This window comes from Lepidochelys olivacea, assembly GCF_965140295.1.
Source record: "Lepidochelys olivacea isolate rLepOli2 genome assembly, chromosome: 7".
Taxonomy (NCBI): domain Eukaryota; kingdom Metazoa; phylum Chordata; order Testudines; family Cheloniidae; genus Lepidochelys; species Lepidochelys olivacea.
The window spans coordinates 37,312,936-37,340,660 of NC_140417.1; the positions used below are offsets into that span (position 1 = coordinate 37,312,936).

General features: G+C 42.6%; 1 long non-coding RNA gene across 1 annotated transcript in view; it reads right to left on the reverse strand.

The window, feature by feature from the left end:
* The window catches only part of LOC311523345, a 124,163-nt gene extending 96,843 nt beyond the window's left edge, over nt 1-27,320 (reverse strand). The window contains exon 1 of the long non-coding RNA XR_014712321.1: nt 27,233-27,320. This is a non-coding gene — a long non-coding RNA (uncharacterized lncRNA). The remainder of the gene's footprint in view (nt 1-27,232) is intronic.
* Between the last annotated feature and the right edge of the window lie 405 nt (nt 27,321-27,725).

Sequence of the window (27,725 nt, forward strand, 5' to 3'; positions counted from 1 at the left end):
CCCCACCCTCACTCACTCGCTCATTTTCACCAGGCTGGGGTAGGGTATTGGAGTGCAGGAGCGGGTGAGGGCTCTAGCTGTGGGTGCGGGCTCCAGGACCGGGCCAGAAATTAGGGGTTCAGGGTGCAGGAGGAGGCTCTAGGCTGGGGGGGAGATCAGGCATTTGGGGTGCAGGGGGATCCAGGCTAGAGCTGAGGGGGTTCGGCGTGTGGGAGGGGTTTCTGAGCTGGCACGAGGGTTGGGGTGCAGGAGGGGCATGTAGGGTGCAGGTTCTGGGAGAGAGTTTGGGTGCAGGAAGGGCTCAGGGCTGGGGCATGGGAAGGGGTGAGGGCTACAGGTGGCACTTATCTCTGGCAGCGGCGACATGTCCCTCAGCTCCGAGGAGGCGGCACAGCCAGGCGGCTCTGCACAGTGTGCGCTGCCTTCACCTGCAGGCGCTGCCCCCGCAGCTCCCATTGGCCACAGTTCCTGGTCAATGGGAGCTGTGGAGCCAGCCCCAGGGGCGGGGCAGCCTGCGGAACTGAGGAGCCAAGGGACATGTTGCTGCTTCCAAGGAGCCACGTAGAGCCAGGTAGGGAGCCTGCCTTAGCACTGCCAACCAAAAACTTAACAGCCTAGTCAGCAATGCTCACCGGAGCCACCAGGGTCCCTTTTTGACCAGGTGTTCTGGTCGAAAACCAGACACCTGACAACCCTCAAAAGGGAAGCTAATAAACATTTCATATTACATGAAATGGATTGAAATCTTTACTGTCACAACAACAACAACCAAGAGGTTGCGTTCAAGACCTTCAAGCTGTACTCAGAAAACTGCAGGTTGCCTCATTTTAAGAGCCATATAATATACAATGTTCAGGCCTTAATACTAATTATCCACAAATCTTTAAGCGGAAAGGTAATTGTAAGCGTTATTTTTGTTTATTTTTCCAAGTGAGTGGATTTTTTCTTATGAAAATGCACAGCTGTAAATAAAGTGACCAGTATTTCATTACTGGAGCTTGTTGCTAAATGGCCTATTTCACAAGTCATGGTTGACTGATCCCAATTTACATCATGCTTTCAATGTAGCGAATGTTGCTTAAGTTGTCTCATCAGCTATCCCACAATGTTTGAGAGTTAAAGCACAGATAGCAGAGGGAGAGAGTAATTAAGACATGCAGGAAAGGGAGGAAAAATAGGTTTTCAACAGAAATTTTGAAGTGAGATTAAGCATTAATGGTGTGGAGAAGTAAAGGAAGAGCAGTGCAGTTGACAAGAACTGCATGGGGGAAGGCTCTCATGCCAGGGGAAAACAAGGATGTGGATAAACATGAGAAATTGCCTTCCTCTTCTCGCCCCTCATGTATGGATGGGGATTTCAGCAGAAGTGGAAGAGAGAGAGAAGGCTGACAAGATGGCATTGGGCAGACTTGGAAGGAAAGCTTTTCAAACAAATATATGATGGAAGGGAGTCATCACTAAGTCCAAGCTACTTTGAAATTGTGGATAAATTAAACCATGTAATTTTTATGATTATATAAAATCCAGTATCTGAAAATAGCTTCACAATGAGCTACAATAAATACTTGCTTAGTCTCTGGCTGAGGAGTGCTTGAAGGTACGTTAGCACAAAATCAATGGAGGTCATATCAGATATGTTCACATTGTGACCCCTTGTCCCTCTCCCATTTCAACTAGCCATGGGAGAGATCCAATCTGACAATATGCACTGAGACCGCAATAGAAAAGAGACAGGTGTCAACAAAAAACAGCCCCTTTCAGAGCCTCAGCCAAAAGACAGGACTCAAAATTGTCAGTTTCAATGTGGAAGGATTCCCAGCACAGAAGGCTAACATACTGTCATGAAAGCAGACATCAAGTGCTTGCAAGAGACAGCCAAAAGCACCAAACATCCCTGGCTCTCACATTGCTGCAAATATTGAAAGCAACATCTGTGGCAGCATACTACTTGTATGTGACAGGAGACTGGTGAAAAACACCACTTGGAAACACCATAGTACAGTAGAACTTATGATTGAACTCAATTGAAAAGAAGTAGTTTCTGTTTAAAAAACCAGGGTGAACACTTTGCAAGGCCTACCAAATTTTCCCCTGCCAGAAAAACCATGCCTTGTCATAAGTGACTTCAACATTCACGGCACCATTTGGGGATACCCCCCAACAATAGGGGAGAAGTTGAGAAGCAAGTAGCAACAACCAACTTGACCTTGCTCTAGGACTTCAAGGACAAATATACCTTGGCACACAATAGAATCAGGGGTAAAATTCTGACCTTTTGTCACTTGTGACTAGACCACTTCAGAAGGGAGGTCTTAGCAGCAATCCCAAAATTGCAGCAGAGATCAGTGCAAGTGACAAAGGCTGCAGTATAATCCAGGAAAACAAAAGTATCTGTCAAGATGCAACTTCTGAAAGGCTCACTGGGAAGGCTTTACTTCTGAATTGGATGAATCCATCTGTAATATTATTCCAACACACAAGCACTATGGAGAATTTATCTCCCTGATTTGGAAGGCAGCCCAAAAGTACAACCCAAGGGGATGTCAGACATATGTACCGGGCTTTCAAACCAACAATATAAGAAATATTCAGTACTGTTTGACTTGGATCCCTTCAGTGAAGAAACCAGTGGGCTTGGGGAAATGCTTATGAGAGAGCTTGGAACGGAGCATGTGACTGCTGGAGCCTGGAGGAAGATGATGGAAACAAACCTGTGCCATAATAGCAAAAAAGCCTGGACTACCATGCACAAGCTGAATCCTGATGGGCAGCAATCAAAGCACATCACTGCTGTCTCTCCCAGCCAAGTCGTCTACCAGCTAAATGGTAAGCCAGCCCACAATGCAAAGTGAAATACTCAAGCAGGAACTTCACTTACTCCTCAGAGATAGAACAGTCCACAATGAGCCGCTCAAACACCACGGAGCTAGCAATAGCCATGAAAACTCTGAAATGTGGAAAGGCAACTGGACTCAATGGTATGTCTAATGAAATATTACTCCACTTAGGGATGAGAACATAGATGTGGCTGCTTGACCTTAATGCTTGCATAGAGACCACGTAGATGCCCAGGCTGTGGAGGCAGGCCAAAGTGGTTGCACTACTCATAGAATCGCTTGACTGGAAGGGACCTCGAGAGGTCATCTAGTCCAGTCCCCTGCACTCATGGCAGGACTAAGTACTAACTAGGTCATCCCTGACAGGTGTTTGTCTAACCCGCTCTTAAAAATCTCCAGTGATGGAGATTCCACAACCTCCCTAGGCAATTTATTCCAGTGCTTAGCCACCCTGACAAGAAGTTTTTCCTAATGTCCAACCTAAACCTCCCTTGCTGCAATTTAAGCCCATTGTATCTTGTCTTCTCCTCAGAGGTTAAGAAGGATTTTTCCTCCCTCCTCCTTATAAGAACCTTTTATGTACTTGAAAACTTATGTCTCCTCTCAGTCTTCTCTTTTCCAGACTAAACAAACCCTATTTTTTCAATCTTCCCTTATAGATCATGTTTTCTAGACCTTCAAATCATTTTTGTTGCTCTTCTCTGGTCTTTCTCCAATTTGCCCACATCTTTCCTGAAATGTGGTGCCCAGAACTGGACACAATACTTCAGCTTAGGCCTAATCAGTGCAGAGTAGAGCGGAAGAATTACTTCTCGCGTCTTGCTTACAGCACAACATGGAAAACCACCACAAAGACCCTAACTCTACAAAGAGTTACTGCCTAGGGTTGCCAACTTTCTAATCTCACAAAATCAAACACCCTAGCTCTGCGCCCTTCCCTGAGGCCCTGCCCCCTTCCCCACAGCCCCGCCCCCTCTCACTACATTCCCCCTCCCTCTGTGGCTCACTCAGCCCCATCCTCACTCACTTTCACTGGGCTAGAGCAGGGGTTTGGGGTGCAGGCTCTGGCTGGAGGTGGGGGCTCTGGGGTGGGACTGGTGATGAGGGGTTTGGGGTGCAGGGAAGGGGCTCCAGGCTGGGGGTTGGGCCAAGGGATTTGGAATAGGGGAGGAGGCTGCAGTTTGAGGTGGGGGTTTGTGTGGGAGGGGGTGAGGGCTCTGGGCTGGGGCCAGGGATGAGGGGTTTGGGATACAGGAGGGGGCTCTCTGTGTTTAGGGGGCTCAGGGCTTGGGGCATGGGCTTACCTCGGGTGGCTTCCAGTCAGCAGCACAGCAGGGCTAAGGCAGGCCTTCCGCCCCGGAAGTGGCCAGCAGGTCTGGCTCCTAGGCAGGGAAGCCAGGAGGCTCCATGTGCTGCTCTTGTCTGTAGGCACCACCCCCCAGGTCCCACTGGCTGTGGTTCCTGGCCAATGGGAGTACGGAGCCAGTGCTCTGGGTGGGAGCAGTGTGCAGAGGCCTCTTCCCCCCTGCCTAGGAGCTGGACCTACTGGCCGCCTGCGGGGTGCAGCACAGTGCCAGGATAGGTAGGGACTAGCTTGCCTTAGCCCTGCAGCACTGCTGACTGGACTTTTAACAGCCCGGCCAGCAATGCTGACCAGAGCCACCAGGGTCCCTTTTTGGCTGGGTGTTCTGGTTGAAAACCAGACATCTAGCAACCCTAGATCCCCATGGTTCCAACACTGAAATTTCAGATTTAAGCATCTGAAAACAAGAAATTTACCAGTTTTCAAATCCTATGGCTGTGAAATTGACCATAATGGACCATTAATTTGGTAGGGCTCTACTCATTGGGGATTATATCACCATCAGTGAAGCATGATGCTTTCAGTAAAGGATAAACAAAAACAGATATACAATCCAAGACATCTACTGCATGAACATGTTACACCACCCAAAAGACTGACATCCAGAAAGAACTTTGTCTCTGAAAATCTCTTCTCAAAAATACCTCTGTGGAAGGCTACAGAGCAGCAAAATGGTAGGAAATCAGATAATCTTGGAGAATCTCATTCCTTTAGAACAACTCCCTCCAGGCACTGACCTCTAATGAAAATGCTTGTGTATTCTAACTCAAGCAAGAGCTGAGGCAACAATGACCAAGTGGAAGCTGAGGAATGACCCAAATGTGCTCGTGGAGAGACTAGGCAAACAGTTGAAAGTTTCCTGATGCAGTGCCCACTGTCAACATCCTGTATTCCTAAGGAACTATTCAAAATAAGTGACAACATCAGGTCTTGCCAGTTTTGGAGCAATCAGCTACCATGATGAGATCAAAGAAAGGCTGCAAAAACCAAGCCAAAAGGAATATTCAATACCACCTCAACAGAGGCAGAACAAAATCCTCACAATCAGAAAAGGGAGATTCAGTTCCAGGTGAATGAAAAGACCAGGATAATAACATAGCACAGAGTGAAGAATTACAGGGAGGGAAAATAGCTGTCCAGGGGAAAAGCCCCTATAATAGACTCCAATAAAGATGCAAGAAATGACTAAAGAACAGACTGCTCCCTCCCATGGAAAAACCTGGGGCTGAGGAGAGGGAGAACATATCAGCAATGCTACTTTCACGGAGTTTCCCTAGATAGTTCCATCAGGAAAATGGGGATCCCCTCCCCTCATGAAATGGATTGTGGGGAAGGTGAGCCTCAGACTCCTTGCATCTTGCAAGGTGTTTGCCTAACACTAGTTCCAATGGAGCTATACGACTAGAGACTCCACTGCTTGCTGCTAACCCAGAACCTCCTCCCCAAGCAAGGGTGCCTGCAAGTGTGCAGTGGGCTTCACCCTGGGATCAAGGTTACTAAAACTATGAATACCTGGCATTAGGCATCTCTTCCTGCAGTCCCCTTCCTCATTCACTACACACCTTCCAACTTCTGCAACAAATAAGGCAGGAGCCCTACAGGAAAAAAGCCTTATTCAGGACAGCCCCGATTCATTACCAGAGCACGGTCCACCCTGTGCATGGAATGAGGCAGGGAGTCTGTGGAAAACAATGGTTATGTAATTAACAATAATGGATACACACAAGGGCAGAGTTAAAGTTGCACAGGCAACCTTAATTCTGGCATTTTCTATCTTTTGAGGGCTTGACTTTCCAATTTTAATTACATTAAAAACATGAAAAGAACATCATCATCATATTACGCCATGGGCAAGTCCAACAGTGTTTACAATCCAACATATACAGGTAACATTATGCGTAAAGGAAACACCAACAAGGGAGAAGGGGAGATTAGTGGAATGACAAAAAGAGGTGCGATTTATGATGTTTCATATGTGGGAATATAGTCATTTGAGTTGTTGGTATGATGGCCTTTTGGGGTTTTTTAATACAATAATAAAATTGTCAAGATCAGGTGTGGGAAAGGTAATGGGGATCATTTGTATAAAGGATAATGGTGGACTACTAGTTAAAAGATGAAGTTTTGAAAAAGGATTTGAAGGAGGAGAGAGATGGCTGGACTAAAGGGACCACACATCCTAATTTCTCATACAATATCCCAGTTCGAGGAAATTTCAGGACACCTGAAATATTCAGATTTTTTTAAATGTTTGATTTTTTATTTTAATACGACAGAGTTTGGCCATCAAATATATATTGCTACACTGAGTAGAATTTGCTTGTGTTATAGCAGGAACACAGTCCAATGGAATGAGTGTTCAGTGAGATGAACAGTGTTGGAAGTGGAAAGTTGAATAATGGGTTTTGAGTCAACAAAGCTATTTTTTGCTCATAGAGAATGTTAATGCCTAGAACTCTAAGTTACTGGTCAGAAAACCTCCACTCAGACATATGTAGGTGTTGCTCTTGTTTCAGAAGAGACATCATCATACATTTCTTTTAACAAAGTAGTTTGTCTTTTATGACTATTCTGTGACTTATGAAATGTTGCCACAAAAAGTGTCTTGGTATTTGATTTTGAAAACATGATCTCCTTAGGTTAAGCTGTGGGGAGAAGGGAAGGCTGTTCTAAGCATATTGGTGACACAAAAAAAGGGCAGTGTTTATTATATAAAACAAACACAGAGCCAAAGTTAACCAGCTCTTGAACTCTCCAATAAGGATTTGAGAGGTTTCTTCTGGATCATTACAACAAAGATATGGAGACAAATACTTTTTTGATCCTTTTGTGCTTGCAAATGAAGAAACAGAAGCGCCTGCTCCTACGGCTCCTTTTGGGAAGAGAGGCAGGTTCGGAGTAAGGTAGTTTGAAACAGTTTTCATACTTCACTCACACAATAGTGCCAAACCTTGTGTGGGATTTTGCATTCCCACAATATGGAGAGGCAAAACTAAAAAACAGAACACTAAAATGCTACAAATTGCAGTTCACATTCTGTTCCTTCTCATAAAAATATGCATGATGGAATCCAGCACTTTGAATGAAACTGTAGGAAACTATGCTACAGAGTCCGGATTCACTTTCATTTTTTGCACAGAATAAAAGTTGTAAATAAATAGTTTTAAAGCTGCATCTGCTCTTGAATATTATGAGGACATGATACTGGCTATTGCTGGAAACAAACAATAGGGGATCTTAAAGTGACAGTGGAATTGCCTCAAAATAGTTTGTTCTTGTAGTTTATCCTTTGGCTCATAAATTGTCACACAACTGAACGTCAAATGCAATCTAATTTCCCTCTATTCTTTCCGTAGCACATCACAGCCAAACACCACATAAAAATTTCAATACAAAATTATAGCAACTGTGGGTGCAGAGCATTAGCAAGTCACTCTATGGCCACCACACTAGAAGGATATTCCTGGGGAAGGAGGCCAAAAAACTAAAAAAAACCTGTTGCATTATTTTACACAATTAACAGATAAGAATGCAATTTTAAAAAGGACAAAGTTATTTAGAAGCATATTTAAAAATTATATAAAGTAGTCTAAGTGAGGAAGAGGGAGATAAACTGTTTAAGCAATGAATAGTTGGTAGGACACACAGTATACACAGATGCTTTTTATTTGCAGTATAAGAGACTTCTACATGAGACAAGATCACCAGCCCAAAAATGTGAGCTTTCATGTGTAAGACCTAACTATGTACAATGTTTTTAATCCATGGGCTATTTATTCCTATTGGGTCATATCTGCAAAATCCTCTCTAAATGGCGGAGTTCTACTTTTTACAGTCTTCAAACTCCTTGCCTCTCTTCATTCTCCTGAATTGCATCTTCTAAACAAAGTCTTGCCCCATACAAACCATTAACGGCACCAAAATGTGTCATCAAGGCTATTTGCTTCTAAGTATTCCCAAAAAACAAAAACCTTTCACAAAAAAAGTATAACGTTTGTCAAAAACTGACAAAAAAATTTGAAAAGACAGAAAATGGGTCCATTTCACACCCTGTGAATAGAAAAAAATTGACATCCATATTTTTCACAATATTGTTCCTGGTTTTTGGCTAACTTACTTTAATTGTGGTTGCCCTTTTCAAATTTTTCTTCAACCATCAAAAACAATTTTCTAAGGGAAGGTCTATCCCTACATTCCAGAAGGCGTTTGTATTGCACTATGGAACAGAAAAGCAGTTATGTCATCAAAAGGGCTGGTTGAAAGTTTTCCATCTAATCTGTATTTTAGAACAAAATTAGGTTTTTTTCACTAAATAGGTTTTTTCACAAAAAAGTCTCATCTGCTTTTTGTGGAATATTTTGATATTTTGTTGGAAAACTATACCTGAAAGTTAAAAGGTTTTCAGGTGAAGACAAATATTTAATCCAGAAACCAAAATATTTAGATTCTGACAGGACTGGGACAGAGCCAGGTTTGAGAAGGAGAGGCCCTTTTCAGAACCTGGCATGAAACCCAAGGATTTCTGAGTCTCAACATCCCTCTGTTCTCAACAAATGGCTGTGAAATCAATGGCAAAGTGTGTCTCATCCCCTCCAATGGCTGATCCACATAGTCAATAATTGATTATGACAATTTGCTACTGCTATCTGAATAGCGAGCATGGTAGAATGCTATCATTGTGTCAACTGCATTGTGCCTTGGAGGATGAGTGCCTACGCAGCAGAAACAGGAAGCCCACTAAAAGGCTGGTTTGGTTTAGTCTGTAGCCTCAAGTTGCTTGTTGAAATTAAGAGTTCTTCTCTATGCTAGCCATCAAGAGCAGGTCTTCACTGCAGAGTTAGCCCACATGACCAGCACCTGAGTTAACCAGCAAGCAGCCACCCTGCAAAGGCCTACCCATGTTACCATGTCCTCATGGATGCTGCACTCCTTCTGGGGAGGCATCCCATGGTTCTTAGTGATGCAGTAAACTAAGGCACTAGGATTCTTTCCAAGTGAATTGTAGGAGAAGTTGTCTGTCCTTCTGGCCACAGAGGGAATTGTGGGAAAGTGTTGGAGGACAGACAATGCAGGAGGGTTTAGCCTGCATCCTCACTCTTAAGTGGGTAGGTTACTAGCCCAAGTGAAAGTGGGACACAGACTTTAACGAATGCTCCCAACTGTGCCAACTCACCCTGGGTTGAAAGCACCAAACTTGCGTAAAAAGGCTTGGGTATGTGGGCACCAGGGTGGCTAGGGGCAACACCCAATAAGAACCCATGCCATGAAGATATCTCCCCAAGTTGTGTGAATGTGGGGAAGGAGAACAATTTGTTTACATAAAAATCCTCTAGTGTGAATAAAAGGGCAGGCACAATTCCGTATCCTTTCAGAAAGTACTAGGAAAAAGAAAGAAGAATAATATCAGACAATAGATTAGAAAATAAATGTAGCCAACTGAATAGACTATAAGAAGTCAGTGTGAAACTGAGTGCTGCTGTATCTAGAATGTGAAATTAATCCTGCACATGGTAATGATTGCTAAGCACATCACTATGGAAATTGAAAGCTCACAGCAGGCATAGGGAGCCCTTAGAAAGCTGGCAAATCAATGTGCTCTAGGCTGCGGCAAAGAACAATTCCAGCAGCATGACCTTTAAACAACTTCACGTATTGTAAGTAAATAAAAGAGAAACTGTACTGAGACAAGTATAGTGAAATAAAAATATACTGTGGCCCTGTAGCACCTTAGCTAGCATCAAAGGATCTCAAAGCACTTTGCAAATAATTAAACCTCACAGCACTTCTGTGGGGTAGGGCAGGAATACTAGCAGGGACTACTTACTCACTGCTGGAGTGAAACAGGCAGCTGTTTAACAACAATACCACAAAGGGGTTTTGGAAAAGAAATAGAGTACACTACTCAATTGAAACTGCACAATGTATTCAAGTAGAAAGAGTGTACTTAATGCATTTGGCCAGGATAGCAGATTTAACATCCCAACCCTTAGGAAGTCACATGGCCCTTTTAGATGAGAAGTGCTCAGAGTAATGAGGGTAAAGAAGGCGGGATATCCTTCTCTCCACACTATGGGAAGGATGGGCTTTAAGGCACTGGGCTGGAATTCAGGAGATGTCTTTTCTCCCTTTCTCCCACACATTGTCATCCTTGTCTGTCTATTTAGAACGTAGACTCTTCTGCAGAAGGATTGTCCGTTACTGTGTTGTTGGGGTTATTTGTTTTTTTAGTGTTTAACTCCAATACAAATACAAAACAGTAGCAGCTATTTTCTGATGTCCCTTGGACAGGAGGAGGAATGGAAGTACTAGGCTCATATGGCTCAGAAAGTGTGGCAACTGATTTGAGCAGCTGTAGTGGACAGAAGTGAGGACAGTGTATTAGTGACATATATGCAAAAAATGGAAAGTAAGGAGAAAAGTAACAGGGAGTGTCGCAGGAAGAGAAAAGGTAACAGAGGGGATGAGAAGAACAGGAAAAGAGGGTTGCAGAATAATCAGTCATCACCCCAAAAGAGATGAGTGCTTGATCTGAGTAGGAGCTTCCAGTCAGAGATGTTGGATTTTTGGCTGTGATGGGGCATACAAACCCCACACAGGAGAAGAAGGGATTAAGGAGCAGCTCTTACTTTGTGCACAGTCTGCTCTTTGTACAAAGATTCCCTGTTCCATTGATGAAATTAAACTGGGCAGGCAGCAAGCAAGTGCACGCACAGAAAGAAAGCGTAGGAAGGAAGGAGAGGTGGGGAGAGTGTGCTTGCTCTCATAGATCGTTGGGTTGGGCCTGAGAACATTCTAAACAAAATTAGGGAGCTGAAAAACCTTTCAAGCAATTTTCCAGAGGATTTTTGTTGTGTAATGACATCCTGTTGAAAGAGCATTCATTGGAAACTTGAACTTTTAGTCAAATTAGCCTCTATTTTTTTTTCCTGAGTGACCACAGGGAGGAAATAATGGAGGGGAAAAGGCCATGCAACACACATACAAGGGAAGAGGAGATTTCTGGTTATCCTACCTAAGCTAGAACAGTCAGGACCTAAGTTCTACATCTCATCCAACACCTCTAGCCACTCAGCACCCTTGAGCACAGGCATGGTTCCAGCATTTTCTCAGAGAAGAGTATCACATCTCAATGACTATCACCACTTCCTGCTGCACCTCTAGGTCCTCAGAAGTCTTTCACAGAAGTACTAATGTAACCTAACCATCCTCAGCTTGTGGGGTCTGGTAGGATTCATCGTACCAGATAGTCTGGGGCCAGACTAATGCTTATCCAGTTTCCCAGCATATTTTATTTCACTCTACAAAGTGCAGTTACTCCCTTCCCTATATTTCACACTTGACAAAGAGCTATTTCCTGGTATACTGCCACAAGATCATCATCAATCTGATTTTTTTTTTTAATACATACAACTATTTTACTAAAAGCAAGCATGGCACAGATTAGTACTGCATGAAACTATTGTGCTCCTATAACAAAGCTCTCAGTACTTATCAGCTGTCAGTACTGCCCCGATAAGGATATACAATTTTTTTTTTTTTAATAACTGGACCCTTTATTTACTATATCAGTGTGGTTTACTGGTCAAAGCAAGGGACCAAGAAATCAGAATTCCTGGGTTCTATTCCCAGCTCTGTTACCAAATCACTTACCTTATAGGAGGTTGTGAGGCGTAGGCTGGGTCTATGCTAGAAAGTTAGGTCGACTGAGCTGTGTCATGAAAGCACCTGTGAACTCTGGGTCTCCACTGACCAAGAACAACAGAGGTGGGCTGTGGTGGTGGGAGAAGGTGGGGCACATAAAAGGAACATTTGTTTGTTGGACTATGTTTTAGTGACTTTGCTCCAGAATGCTAGATTTGTGACCTGGAAACCAATATAAATATACACATTTCCTAGTAGGCAATATTTTTAAATGCATTATTTGCCAAGGTCATTATCTCATATCTTCACTATTGAGAGGTCATTATCTTGGGAAGTTTCTGTACTAAACATTATAATCATAAATTACTTTTTACATAAGAACTTAACGGTCATACTGGGTCAGACCAATGGTTCATCTAGCCCAGTATCCTGTCTTCTGACAGTGACCAATACCAGGTGCTTCAAAGGGAATGAACAAAATAGTCAATCATCAAGTGATCCATCGCCCATCGTCCACTCCCAGCTTCTGGCCAACAGAGGCTAGGGACACTCAGAACATGGTGTTGCATCCCTGCCCATCCTGCTAATAGCCATTGATGGACCTATCCTCCATGAATTTGTCTAGTTCTTTTTTGAACCCTGTTAGTCTTGGCCTTCACAACATCCCTTGGCAAAAAGTTCCACAGGTTGACCGTGTTGCGTGAAGAAGTACTTCCTTTTGTTTTAAACCTACTGCCTATTGATATCATTGGGTGACCCCTAGTTCTTGTGTTATGAGAAAGAGTAAATATCCGATGAAGTGAGCTGTAGCTCATGCTCATATAAATTGGTTAGTCTCTAAGGTGCCACTAGTACTCCTTTTCTTTTTACTTCCTTATTCATTTTCTCCACATCAGTCAAGATTTTATAGACATCTATCATATCCCCCATTAGTTGTCTCTTTTCCAAGCTGAAAAGTACTAGTCTTTTTAATCTCGCCTTACAGTTGTTCCATATCCCTAATCATTTTAGTTGCCCTTCTCTGTACCTTTCCCAACTCCAATACATCTTTGAGATAAGGTGACCAGAACTGCACTCAGTATTCAAGATGTAGGTGTACTATGGATTTATATAGTAAAAGTGATTTGCCAGACTGATCAGCAAACCAATGCTGACAACCTATGTGAAAGGATGCAAGACACACCACCTCTGGACTGCATCGGCGTGCAGAAAACTTTATAAGCCAATCACTGTCAAAGCCAAATTTTAGAAATTCTTAATGAGGCTATTCAGAATGCTGGAGAGAAAACACAGTTTATGCAAACATGACTGTCACATACTTTCTATTTAAGCAAGAGATACCACATACTATAAACTAGAGGCCAATGTTAAGTGCATTGTCACTTGTTAATCCTGAAGCTGGACACTGGTTCTGACCAAGACCAGCAAATGCTCACTATCTTTCTGCAAGAAACTCAACTGACTGTGTTAGAAGCATGCAGCGCAACAGCGAAAGACTCAGCAGTTGAAAAAGTGAAGAACTCTCACCGCATTTAGAAAACGTGCGTACATGGCCTGAATGCACCAATGCAAATGGACGCCAAGTATTAAGTGATTGCATACATTATCTTGATGTCAGTGATAGGCCATTAGATGCATTTCTAGATGTTCAGGTTATAAAAGACATTGGCTGCATCTGTGACATCTTAGAAGAGTTAAATGCTTATAATTTGAACCCCGAAGAGATGGCTGCTTGTGCATTTGATGGAGCTGCAAACTTTGCTGGAAAACATGGTGGAGTACAAGCTTCACTCAGGGAAAAGTGTAACCCTAATCTCTCCTATACACGCTGCAGAGGCCATCTACTCTAACTAGCACTAGTACGAGCTGCAAAATTTTCAAAAAAAGAGACATTAAAAAAGCAATAAATGTAATGTCTTTGTTATACTCTTTTTTTCCAAGAAGAGTCCAAAAGGACTAAATGTCTTGGGAAAAAATAGAAGATACACTGGGACTGAAGTTCAAAGAAGTCCGACCTGGGAAAACCTGCTGGCTTTCTCTTGAGCAATCCTTGGCTGTTGTCTTAAAATGGCTGCAACCATTATTATTGGCTTTGGAAGGAAACCCCCGGAGATGGGATGGATTTAAGTAGTGAGGCTGGTGGACTACATTTGTTATTAAGTTCAGAGAAGACTATTGCCATTCTCTCTCATAAGTCTACTGTTGAAATCACTTGGGTCATTTAACAATGCCATCCAGGCATCTGCTACAACAGCAGTATATCTCTGTCCAGCAATAGAAGCTATGCTTGGATCAATCAGATATCCATGGAAAACATAGTGGAAGAAGCAAATACTTCAGTTCAGAAGTTGACTAATAGAGGCACTCATACTGAATCCTTAAGTGAAGAGGACAAGAAGCGTTTAAGCCAGCTGAAAAAGTACAGAGACTTGATTCTTACAAATCGAGAACAGCAACTTCTGGATTCTACTCAACCTCTCTGTACCTTTTACAGATGCATGTCTTATAAAAGACCGACAGCTGACTGGAGTGAGGTACTACCAGCAATGGGGCTGCTATGTGATCAGGACAGTAGAGAATTTGAACAGAATGGAATAGCATATGATAAATGAATGAAGATTTGACTTCAACTTCTTCATCACCACCACCACGGCTGAGAGTTTGTCACGGAGGTCAGATTCCGTGACATTCTGGGACCTCTGCAGTGGCCAGTGTGGTTGGCTGGAGGCAGTCTCGGGCCACGGTGCCCTCCCTCCCCCTGCAGCAGCAGGAGTTTGGGTGTGGTAGGGGGCTTAGGACTGGGGCACAGGAGGGGGTGAGGGCTCTGGGTGGCGCTTACCTGGGGGAGACTCCCCGGAAGTGGGAATCTCTTTCAGCTACTAGGCGGAGGCGTGGCCAAGGGTCTCTGCACACTGCCTCAGCCTGCAGACCCCACCCCCACAGCTCCCATTGGCCATGGTCCCTGGCCAATGGGAGCTGTGGAGCCAGCACTCGGGGCAGAGGCATTGCACAGAGCTAGCTACCTGACCACACCTCCACTTAAGAGCTGAGGGAAGGGGATGTTGCTGCTTCCCTGGAGGCATGGAGCCAGGTAGGGAGCCTGCTGGCCCCGCTGCACACTGCACCCAGCACCAGCAGTGCCCTCTGGGCCGCCTCCCCCTTCCCCCCAGTCACAACAGCTACAGTCTTTTTCCTTATTGAATAGGATTTTGTGTTTTGAAAGGAGTCGCCTTCTGCCTGACCATGAGCATATCATGAAAGACTGGAAGTACCGGACACACGAGAAGCCACCCAAGATGAATGCACTGCATTCAAGAAATTCATTAACAGAGTTGAGCAAAATTATGAGAAACCAAGAAGGATGTAGATTTAGTGCTTCAGAGTAGGCTTGAGTAGCCAACCTTAATTTGTGTCAGGATTTTAAAACATGAGTGAAATAATAAAATGGTCGCAAAACATTTCAGTTTTTACTATCGTGCCCGACAGCCTCATGGGCTCACCCCTTGTCAGCCGTCACCCTTGCCCTCACCCCGTATAATCCAATACCCCCGCCTAATTTCAATTCCTGGGGAAAAACACTGCTGCAAGGAACTGGCAATTTGGAGGCAGCTAAGAGACAGGATGCCTTGTCTACACTTAAAAATTAGGTTGACTTAGTTTGGTCAGTTGGGGCTGTGAAAAATGTCAAGCCATGAGCACGTAGTTAGGTCAATCTAACCCAGTATTGATATGGCTAGGTTGATGGAGGCTTCTCAGAGAGGCGGATTAACTACATAAATGGAAAAAACCCTCCTGTTGACTTAGGAAGCATCTACACTACATGCTAGAGTGTAGATATGGCTTGTCAGTCTAAAAATCCCCTGCTAAGTATCTTTGCACCCTCTGGTACCCTAAACAGCTCCATTCCCATATAAACCCCCGTAAGAATTACTTTCAAGGGTGGGATAGAGCTTTCAGAAACACAATCAAACTCCCAGCAGCACTGGATAGAACAAGCAATTGACCATGACAGTTGCCTGGTCTGGTAGGTTTCTGGTTCAAATGGTCTGAAAGGCAAAAATAATCTTTAGGGCTCAAGCAATTAAAAAAAATTGCATGATTAATCATGCTGTTAAACAATAGAATACATTTATGGATGTTTTCTATATTTTAAAATATATTGATTTCAATTACAACAGAATACAAAGTATACAGTGCTCAGTTTATTTTTATTAAAAATATTTGCACTGTGAAAAACAAAATACCATTTTTAAATTCACCTAATGCAAGTATTGCACTTTCTATCATGATAGACTTAAAAATGTAGAATTATGTACAAAAATAACTGCATTCAAAAATAAAAAATGTAAAACTTAAGAGCCTACAGATCCATTCAGTGCTACTTCTTGTTTGGCCAATAGCTCAGACAAACAAATTTGTTTTCATTTCCAGGAGATAATGCTGCCCGCTTCTTGTTTACAATGTCACCTGAAAGTGAGAACAGGCATTCACATAGCACTGTTGTAGCCAGCATCGCAAGGTATTTACATGCCAGATGCGTAAAAAATTCATATGTCCCTTTATGCTTCAGCCACCATTCCAGAGGACATGTGGCCATGCTGATGACGGGTTCTGCTCAACAACAATCCAAACCAGTGCAGACCAATGCACGTTTGTGTTCATTATCTGAGTAAGATGCCACCAGCAGAAGGTTGATTTTCTTTTTTGGTGGTTCAGGTTCTGTAGTTTCTGCATCAGAGTGTTGCTCTTTTAAGACTTCTGAAAGCATGCTCCATACCTCATCCCTCTCAGATTCTGGAAGGCACTTTTGAGTCTTAAATCTTGGGTTGAGTGCTGTAGCTATCTTTGGCAATCTCACATTGGTACCTTCTTTGCATTTTGTCAAATCTGCTGTGTTCTTAAAACAAGATGTTGTGGGTCATCATTCAAGACTCCTATAACATGAAATATATGGCAGAATGCAGGTAAAACAGAGCAGGAGGAATACAATTTTCCCCTAAGGACTTCAATCAAAATTTAATTAATGCATTTTTTTAAATGAGCGTCATCAGCATGGAAGCACGTCCTCTGGAATGGTGGCCGAAGCATGAAGGGGCATATGAATGTTTACCTTATCTGGCACGTAAATACCTTGCAATGCCTGCTACAGAAGTGCCATGTGAATGCCTGTTCCCACTTTCAGGTGACATTGTAAATAAGTGGACAGCATTATCTCCTGGAAATGTAAACAAATTTGTTTGAGTGATTGGCTGAACAAGGAGGAGGACTGAGTGGCCTTGTAGGCTCTAAAGCTTTTCATTGTTTTGTTTGAGAGCAGTTATGTAACCAAAAAAAAAAAAAAAAAAAAATCTACATTTGTAAGTTGCACTTTCATGATAAGGAGATTGCACTACAGTACTTGGATGAGGTGAATAGAAAAATATTTCTTTTATCATTTTTATAGTGCAAATATTTGTAATAAAAATATAAAGTGAGAACTATACACTTTTTATTCTGTGTTGTATTGAAATTAATATATTTGAAAATGTAGAAAAACATTCAAAAATATATAATAAATTTCAATTGGTATTGTATTGTTTAACAGTGTGATTAAAACTGCAATTAATCGTGATTTTTTTTTTAAAAAAAATCACTATTAGGTGACAGCCCTAATTTAAATTCAGGCTTTAAATTAAAATCAGTACAACTTTCCTGTTTAGACAAGCATAAGAATGGCTTATTTTGGAGCTAAATCTGTTCCTAGTCAGCTGAAACAAAACTGAAACATGCCAAAATAAGACTATCCACACAGCCTTTTGCACCAGTACAATTACATTGGTTTAAATTACTGCAGTGCAACGTATTAGTGTAGGCAAGGCCTAAGTACAAAAGGAATTGTGGTCTCATTTCAGTTCCACATGGCGAGGTGCCCACATCACCAAAACCACCACTAATCACCGCTGTCCCCTTGCTGCCCATTGTAGCAGAGAGGCTAAGTATTTCGTGGGCATGAAGAGAAGACTGTCTTACTGTGCAGCTGCCTGCACTCTATTTTGTGAACAGAGAATTTCTGTGAACCCAGCTCCTTCATTAGCATTACATTCACTTAAAACCACCCAGCAACACTCCTCTTTCAGATGGGCAGAATGTACATGGCTTGCAAACACTAGCTATGGTTTTTGCAAGTGCCCCCTTATTCTGCAGGATCTTTCACTAGCAACAAGTGTGTTTGCTACATTACCAGAAGGGGACAGATTTCAGAGAAAATGTGTTTATCTTTAAGAGACATTGTTTTCAAAATGCCAGAGGCATTCCTGCACAGACTGTTCAAATACACTCTGCACATGTAAAAAGGATTGCAAGAACAGGAGTACTCGTGGCACCTTAGAGACTAACAAATTTATTTGAGCATAAGCTTTCGTGAGCTACAGCTGACTTCATCACATGCATGCAGTGGAAAAGGATTGCAGCTCAAACCTCAAGCATACTTACACTGAAGCATTTATTTCTTCTACCATACATAATTCTTTTTGCTTGTTATGGCCCTTGTTTCAAGTATTTTAAATCCATTTTCCTGTCACTTATTTACTGCCAGTCTGGAAAGGCTTAAGTTTCCAGCTTCTCCTCTTTGAGCTTCAGCTCACATCATATTTTATGAGGATTAGAGCAGGGGCAGAAACTATGACCTCATTAAAATATCTATTTATATAGATTTTAATATTTAATAGTGTTTTGCACTGACTCACATCAGAGACCTGTTATTCGCGCACTCAATAAATGCTAACAATCACTGCTATCTTAGTCAATTCCCTCTGCAAGACACAGTGATTGAAATCCCACCAGCTCATTCAGCATATTTAGAACTTCAGCCTCTGAAGTCCAATCAAGTTGCAAACGTTCTGATATGCAGCCATACAAATGTAGTGGCATATAAAAGCCTATTTAAAAACTACCCTAAATGACAAACATTTCATGTGAGTGGTAAAAGGAAGGCAATTTCCTTTTAGGTTTTAAAAAAAAAGGCTAAAGAATGCAGTTTTCAACAGTGACTAGAAGTTTGGGCAACTCGATCTTGCAGCACTCAGTTCAAGGCATCCTAAAAAAAAGGCCTGAATTTCAGAGAAGGAGCACTCAGCGCTTTCTGAAAATCACGCCCTTTTATGGTGTCAGAAGTTGGCCACCCAAACCTGAGGCAGTAAAAATCACTAGTCTCTTCTGGAAATGAAGCCTGAGTTATAGCTCATGAAAGGTGCTGGACTGACAGGAGACCAGTGACCTCTGCTAGGCCAGTAAACGTTCCCCCACCTTTCCTCTCCCTTAGGTGCCTCAATCTAGAACTCTAGGGGGAACTAGAGAGTCGCCAACTTACATTCCATACTTTCCCTCTGCTGCAAATGTCCTCAAGGGTGCCAGTGATGTTTAGGGTGGGTTTTGTTTGTTTTCAAGTGTTGTGGGCCCACCTTCAGAAGGAAATTAACTCAGACCACAAAACTTATTTCACATAAGCCACTGAACAGTCCTTCTGTGGTAAAAGGGTTTGGTCACTACTAATTTGAATGGGATGTAAGTCAGTGGCCTAATGGAGAAAGGCTTTATATTCCCTAAGCAGTCCAGTATACCATACAAAAACTCCTATGGATTTCATCCCCAAAAGATACAATATGGATATGAACAAAAGGAATTCTGCATAAGCTGTGGCCATAGAAGTAGAAATCTATTAGTTAGTAAGGCTAGCATGTTATTTCTTACACACTAATAATCTGATCAAAAATCATGACTTCCTTGCATACTAACCCTACTCAAATGTTAGTGTGTTGCTGGCTCAGGTTTTAGCCTCCTCCCTTGAAGATTAGGCTACAAAGGTTTTCTAGCCTTCCAGATTTCCTGTTTCTACTAAACTATCTGCAAGAATAATTCCAACCTTTATTTATCTACCAACCTGAGAACTGCAAAGAGTGATCATCCTCAGGCTGAAAAAACAAAATTTCTGTCATGAAGCGGACAGAAAGGAACCTGTCTGAGCGTTGTAAGAAACAATTTGAGCTTGGCGTGTCAGAATTTAAAATTTGTTGACTCATCCCTTTGTCACTGGTGTCCAGCTGACCATGGGGCTTAATATTTATAGTCACATCATTTGTTGTCACAGATATGGCCAAGACTAACGACATTTCATTGAGCCACTGTGTTCACTTGTCAGACAGATCATTCATTCCCTCTCAGACTATGTGTACGCTCATTTCCAGAGTCCGACACAGCTTGGTGAGCAAAACATCAAGAGCCAACAGGATAAAAGCTTTCTTCTAAATCCTTTGTGGAAAACATGTTCCTTCCCAGGAGCATGTGCAGACTAGCCTCTGTGGTTTAATGCCAGTGGATTTTACTTTGAATGGCCTGGCTCAACAATCCTTCATTATCTGATTTCATTTTGATGTAAGAGCCAGATAGGACATATTCTATTCATATAGCAACCAGTAAGTGGCATGGTAGCCCATCATGTCAATAAAGTAGCAACACAGAGCAGAACCAAAAGACCCCATTAAACAAGGACAGAAAACCTTAAATGAAGATTTAAAAAAAATAAATAAATCAGGGTTTTTTGGTTCTTCCCCTCCCCCCAGTAAGTACAGGCATTGGAATCATTACTAAAGAATAAGCAATTTCAAGGTCAGCTCCCATAAGTCCTTTTAAGATATCTCACTGAGCATTCCACCAGTAAGTGCCCATTTTTTACTAGCCACATTTAATTTCACACTGCACATTCTTACAGAGCCAATGACTTGCATGACAGTTATCTACCTTGGTCTTCCAGCCTCAGTGCTTTGCTTCAGATTTTCAGGCCTGTATCGTCAGTTTGGGTTAGCTGCATTAGTTAATCATGGAGCTGATCTCCCACCACCATTCAAAAACCCCTAATTCAAATTATAGCCAGGAAAGACCATCAAATAGCATATTTCCATTACCTGATTGCTTCATGAGTTTTCTGTCAGGACCCTTGTTAAATAGGTACAACCAGGTCTGTGAAAGGTGATATCTGAACCTCATTAAGCCTTTGAAAGGTGCCTATTAATCATTAGAGAGTCATCCTCTCCTCAAAAAAGAAAAAGGAGTACTTGTGGCACCTTAGAGACTAACCAATTTATTTGAGCATAAGGTGCCACAAGTACTCCTTTTTCTTTTTGCAGATACAGACTGATACGGCTGCTACTCTGAATCCTCTCCTCAGTGGGCCATCTTTTCCCCTATTGTGTGTGTATGGAGCTGGAGAAAACAGGTTTGGAAAGCTAGGTTAGCTGCCCTGGATTCTGAGCAAGGAAGGGGATTTGATAATACTGGCTTAGAGAAGAAAGCAAATGCACCTCTCTCTAGACAGCAGCACAATGCCGACAGGCAGACCCAGAGCAGACAGAGGGATTGCAGGAGGGACTGCTGTGAGTAGTTTACATCTCTTAAACTTCCCTTTTCCCCCCTGTAACGAAGACAGTCTCATCTAGTTTTTCTTATAAGTGTAAGCATAATATGTTAAACTACTTCCTTTGCTTTAAAAAAAAAAAGCAGAGAAAATATAAACTGTGGGCTCAGAGGGACTGGAGTGATGCTGAGGCTTTGAGCAGGCCTTTGGAATAGAGAGAATATCACCTTCTATCACAATGTTTACAAAGCTGACCATCTCCTAACTTCAGAAGGCAATACCACATTCCTGGTGGGATTTCCTTTCTAATTGCCCCATACATGACCTCAAATGAGCCCCCTGCTACTGCCAGAACATAATTTAGGAATTTTCCACTTTGAGCTGGCAGTTCTCCATACACACCTTTCCACTAACTTATCATGAGATGACCTCAGCTTTATTTCATGAAATGAGCCGAGACTTCTCATTGTATTTTTAATCATTCCACCCTCTGGACTTTTTCATCTAAATGAAAAATGCTGTTAGCGGCCCTGAACATTATGAAAATTCTCATAATGCCAACATCCCAGCAAGACCTGTAAAAAGTCTGGAGGCATGAATCTCAAGAACAGTCATTGAGAATACTAGCCATTTTCCGCCTCTTCAAGAAACCACTTCATGTGCGGACTCTAAATGAAAAGATGACACTGAATTATGGATCAAAGACTTCCTTGGAAATAATAAAAGCCTAAAAATAAGGTGACATCTGCTCTGTTTATTGGTTATTCTTAATATTCTGAAGACTGAGAAGAAAATCAGTCTCAAACTCTGCTGAATTGAGAATCAGTGTAAATTCTTCCAGGGCTTTGGAGCTGTGCTCCAGCTCCGCTCCAGCTCCAGGCAAAAACCTGCAGCTCCACTGCTCCAGAGCTGCTCTATGCTCCAGCTCCGCTCCAAAGCCCTCAATTCTTCTTTCCCCAGGCTGTTCGACTTATACCCAACAGGAACTCTGCCCTGTCTGATGACTCCATGTTTATTTATTCCCACCATTAATGAGAGGGAACATGGAGGCTGCGTCAAACACTTCCCTTTGTTTTAACTGAACACAGGGATTTGATGTCCCTGCTTGGCATGTGCCAGGGGTGGGGAGGGATAATGAAACCAGAGTGTCCTAGTGATAAGCAGGCTTGTGCTTTTCTGTTCCCCAGAAACAGCCATTTCACCATCCACAAAAAATATGGAACCTAATTAATTTTACCTTCACAGTGAAGGTCATTTTGTAAATGTACTACATTGGTCAGGACTTTGAGTGTACTACATTAATACTGGTGAGAGATGTTTCTCTTTTCCCACCTCTGGGAGAAACTGGTGATTGACTGGACAGGGGGATGGGGAGACCTGGAAAACTGATCTCTTTTCCCCTACTTTCATTGAGTGGTTGGTACTTGGCAAGGCCAGGTTGAAGAAAGCACTCTGGGTTTGTGGAAACTCTACAGTCATTGTTTTCTATATCTGAACCTTGTTTTGGTTTGGAGAGTCCTGTGTTGTAAGCTCATATGAGGAAACAACTCTTATTGTTTCCTTTATTGTCCTTGTGTGAAGGGTCACCCACTGGTTGGTGTGTGCCTTTTTGGCTGGGTGTTTTACTGCAGCCTCTTCAACTCTAGCACCCTGTTGTCAGCCACTCCAACCCTGCAGTGGTTTGCCCCTTCTCACGACTCAGCCCATCAGCCAGGTCATTTATAGTCCCCACCCCTTTTGGGGGGGGGGGGTAATGAATCCACAAAGTCCAATGACCTTATTCCAGGTCTTCAGCCCCCACGCCAAGCTCACTGCTCCTTGCATCAGAAGAGCTTTTTAAAGCTCTTTTCCTGGTGCAGGTAGGGGAACCAAGGCTCTCCCTCTTTTCTGGGTTCAGCTCAGGGACTTTGTACTAAGCAGCTATGGTCTGTGTCCTCAAGGTCAGTGCTACTGCTTCCCTGGGCCACTACCTACCTTCAGCTGCCTCCCAGCCCCTTTCACAGAGGCTCACAGTGCTTTGTCCCTAGAGATTTCAGCTCCTTGGCCTGCTTCCTGCCAGTTTGTAGCTAATGCAGATCCTTCTTCAGGATCCCTAGCCACTTCCTTCTGCCTGGTCTGCAGGCTCCTAACCCTACTATTGATGAATTTGCCACCTTGCTATAGCTGAGGAAGTATCGACTCTCTTTCTTAACCCCCTTAGTGGCTGTAGCAGGAGGGTGTTTTATATACACATCACATCTTTACCACCTCCATCCTTTGTGGGATGGAATAAAACTTAATTTATCTGATATGACATGGGGGTAGGTCATCTGAACCAGCACTTGCAAGCCCCCTTAAGATACTGTGAGGGGGTTACCAACTAGCTAGAACTGAGAAGTAGGTAAGTCCTTCAAGCATAGTTTTGATCACAAAATTGACTAAACATTAATTGAGGGGCTATATTCTCTCCTCCTGACTTGCAGATCAAATATGCTTTGTCTAGAAGTCAAATTTATATGTTTTCCCCCTACCTGCCAGCATTGCAAACTCAGCCTAAGCTCTTAAAGCCTAAGCTCTGTTGTGCTTCCTATATAAACAACAACAAGTAGTGAAGATTATGCAGTCAGAACTTAACTGATGATATACTAGGTATAACTGAAGCCAACTGTCTTTCAAAGATGTACTGCCACCGCAGAGTTATGGAGTAGTTACAACTTGTGTTTCCCACAAGAAAGATAGATTGCATAAGTTGATAATGTTTTTGCAGAGTTATTTTTTCCCTTAAATTACACTTTAGGAGTAGCACTAATTGGAGCAATGTAATAACACTTACGAAACTAGAGTCAGTATATAGACGTCAAATTGCTGATCTTAAATTCAATCACAGAGAGGCTAACAGCATAGGGGGCTATGAGCAGCATAGGTTGTGTCTGTCTTATGACAGTTGGTTGCAATTGATATTGGAAAGTGTGATTAGGCGTATTGTGGGGGAAATGAAGACACTAAAGATGAGCGAAGATAAGCAAATAATGGAAACAATGGAGGCAAAGCTGACAATAGCAAAACTGTTGTGATTTCACCAAGATAGTCTAGATCTTAATGAAAAAGTTTCCTCCATCAAACCAGTAAAGAGCTGAAAAAGTGGCTTTTTGAGATGACTGGGTGACCCAGAAAACTGGCAATCAGCTGTAGATGCTTTCACCAGGTCTAAACAAGCATAGGCCTCCGTGATAAAGTTACCACCATAAGCATTAAAAATTCAACATGGATTTTTTAAACAAGCAGCCTATCCTTTCACCACAGTCCCAAAAAAGTCTGTTTCAGAGAGTCATGTGGGATGACTCATCTTGAAGAGGCTTACACAAACAGTTGGTTAGCAGGCTTTATCTATTTTTAGACCCTGAACAATGTCCTTTGAACCTGTGTAAGTGATACTGCTGCAGCTAGACATACTTTGGCTGGCTGCCTACTGCATGAGACTAATGCTGATTGATTTCAAATGCACACGAGTGGCATGCTGCTGATCAACAAGGACAGAGCTTTTTGCCAGTTCCAACCTCCTATTTTTTCCCCATTAGAGGTGCCTCACCATTTGGTGTTGTATCTGTCTGACAGGAGAGAACACCACGAGTATCATTATAGGACAGCTTGAATCTATCAGAATTCATCCAGACTGACATGGGAATTAAGTTATAAACCACCTCCAACTAAGTCTGTTAAATAAGAAAGTTTCACCAAACTCCAACTAGCAACATTTCATTTGACCACAAAGGAGCAGATGAGGGCAAAGGCAGGAACAGACTGTACAGGGAGAGACTCTTGCAGCATCTTTCAATGAGCTAACAATCCTTCTTAAAGCAAGACTGCTTTTCAATGCTTCATATTCGTAACCTGGAAGTGGGATTCTGTGCTTAATTCATCTGCCACCTTAGTAAAACTGAGTCTCCAAATTGTCAGCATATTAGTATTTAATTATACAAACAAATAAGATTAGTGATTTCATCCCAAACCTTGTGATATTTAACAGTTTTGTCTAAACACCTGAAGTAATGTGATTCTAGAAGAATCTCAGCTTTCATTTTAAAGCAAGTTCTAGCCCTTATGGTTGTGGAAGGAATCTGAAAATATAAATGTAAGTGGTGGCTTTTTGAACCACTGACAAGGTCAATAAGAAAGAGCCCACATTTATTGCTTTGGCTTTAAAATCTCATGATTTTAAAGCCAATCTCATGGTTTTGGGGGCCTGACACACTTGGGTTTGGCAATACTGCCTGAGGAATCTTCTCTCAGATACTCCAGAAAATCACATTCACTGGAGTTGCACTGGTAAATCATGATAATGGACCCCATCCTAAATAAGTGAAAGGGAATCTGTGGATACTCCTAGAAAGAGGAAAAGAAAAATAGGTGACTAGACCCAGGACCTCTACAGATTAGACAGAAAGGTGCAGGTGATGGCGGTGGTGGGATGTTTTATAACACTGACACTTCATTTGTACAGCAAAGTTTTTGAGAGAGCTGTGTAGAAAGCCATAGCACAGGAAGATCATAGATAACCTAGAACCAATACACAATCCCAGCAGCACAGAAATGGGAATTTGAAATCTGGACACAGATCCAAATTTTGTCGTTTGAGCCACTGTACCAAAAATTCAAAGACAGAAAATTATGATTCAGATCTTTTGCGGGGTTGGAGAGTTCAGACCTCACAGAGTATGTCTTCACTGCAGTCATCTCAGGCTCTTACTCGGGTACAGCCCCTAACCCACACACAAAACCCACTCATGAGTTTAGTAGTGCTTTCAGTCTGGGCTAGCTGGGGGTATGGATTAGAACCTGGATTCCGCTCTCTCCTGGGCTACTAATCTGCCTACTCACTTTGCTGTGGGGACTAAAATCACTGGAATGCTGATAGTCCTCCAACACCTGCCCTCCTCCCTCCAATCCCTACGTGCCCAGAGGGACAGACAAGTCCTCTTAAACTGGGAAAGAGCCGGTCAGAGCAGCTCATCTTACTACAGCACAAGAAACTATGGGATGTGCCCCCCAGAAGTCCTAACAATACACATGGGTGAGTGCAACACCAGTTAAGATGCAATAACTCAGGTAGGGCTTTGCAGTGTGGATGCTCACACTCAGACTAGGCTAAACCAGGTGCTCAGACCTGGGTGACAATCACCCATGTTAATTTTGCAGGTGTCAAGGTTCCTCCCCCACTCTGAACTCTAGGGTACAGATGTGGGGACCCGCATGAAAAACCTCCTAAGTTTATCTTTACCAGCTTAGGTCAAAACTTCCCCAAGGTACAAAGTATTACACCCGTTGTCCTTGGACTGGCCGCTACCACCACCAAACTAATACTGGTTACTGGGGAAGAGCTGTTTGGACGCGTCCTTCCCCCAAAAATACTTCCCAAAACCTTGCACCCCACTTCCTGGACAAGGTTTGGTAAAAAGCCTCACTAATTTGCCTAGGTGACTACAGACCCAGACCCTTGGATCTTAAGAACAATGAACAATCCTCCCAACACTTGCACCCCCCCTTTCCTGGGAAATGTTGGATAAAACGCCTCACCAATTTGCATAGGTGACCACAGACCCAAACCCTTGGATCTGAGGACAATGAAAAAGCATTCAGTTTTTTACAAGACGACTTTTAATAAAAAATAGAAGAAATCCCCCCTGTAAAATCAGGATGGTAGATATCTTACAGGGTAATTAGATTCAAAAACAGAGAACCCCTCTAGGCAAAACCTTAAGTTACAAAAAAGATACACAGACAGAAATAGTTATTCTATTCAGCACAATTCTTTTCTCAGCCATTTAAAGAAATCATAATCTAACACATACCTAGCTAGATTACTTACTAAAAGTTCTAAGACTCCATTCCTGGTCTACCCCCGGTAAAGACCAGCATATAGACTATAGACAGACACACAGACCCTTTGTTTCTCTCCCTCCTCCCAGCTTTTGAAAGTATCTTGTCTCCTCATTGGTCATTTTGGTCAGGTGCCAGCGAGGTTACCTTTAGCTTCTTAACCCTTTACAGGTGAGAGGAGCTTTCCCCTGGCCAGGAGGGATTTCAAAGGGGTTTACCCTTCCCTTTATATTTATGACAGCAGGAAAGACAGACCCATAGTCAGCTTGTTTTAGTGGAGCAGTGCTTATGTCATAGCTTATAGGGGTGGGAAGAGATATTTTAAACCTGCCCAACTAATCATTTACAGATGGCCCTGTGACAGAAATGCTACTGAAGGCTAATGGGGTAGTTACACTACTTGGCTTTTTCCAGCTTTAGTCTCTTGCATCAGCCACAAATTCATTTCTAATTGATGCTGTGGAAAACAACTGCCAATGTGATAGTAAAAGCTCAATGCCCTGTCCTTGCATTTAGTGCTCCTCAAGCAGAAAATAGCAGCACTCTTGCTACTGGAGGCCCAGCCAAAGTTTCTTCATATCCAAGCTCCTTTAAATAAAGAAAGCAACAAAGTATTCAGAGTGCAGTTTAATCTTGTTGT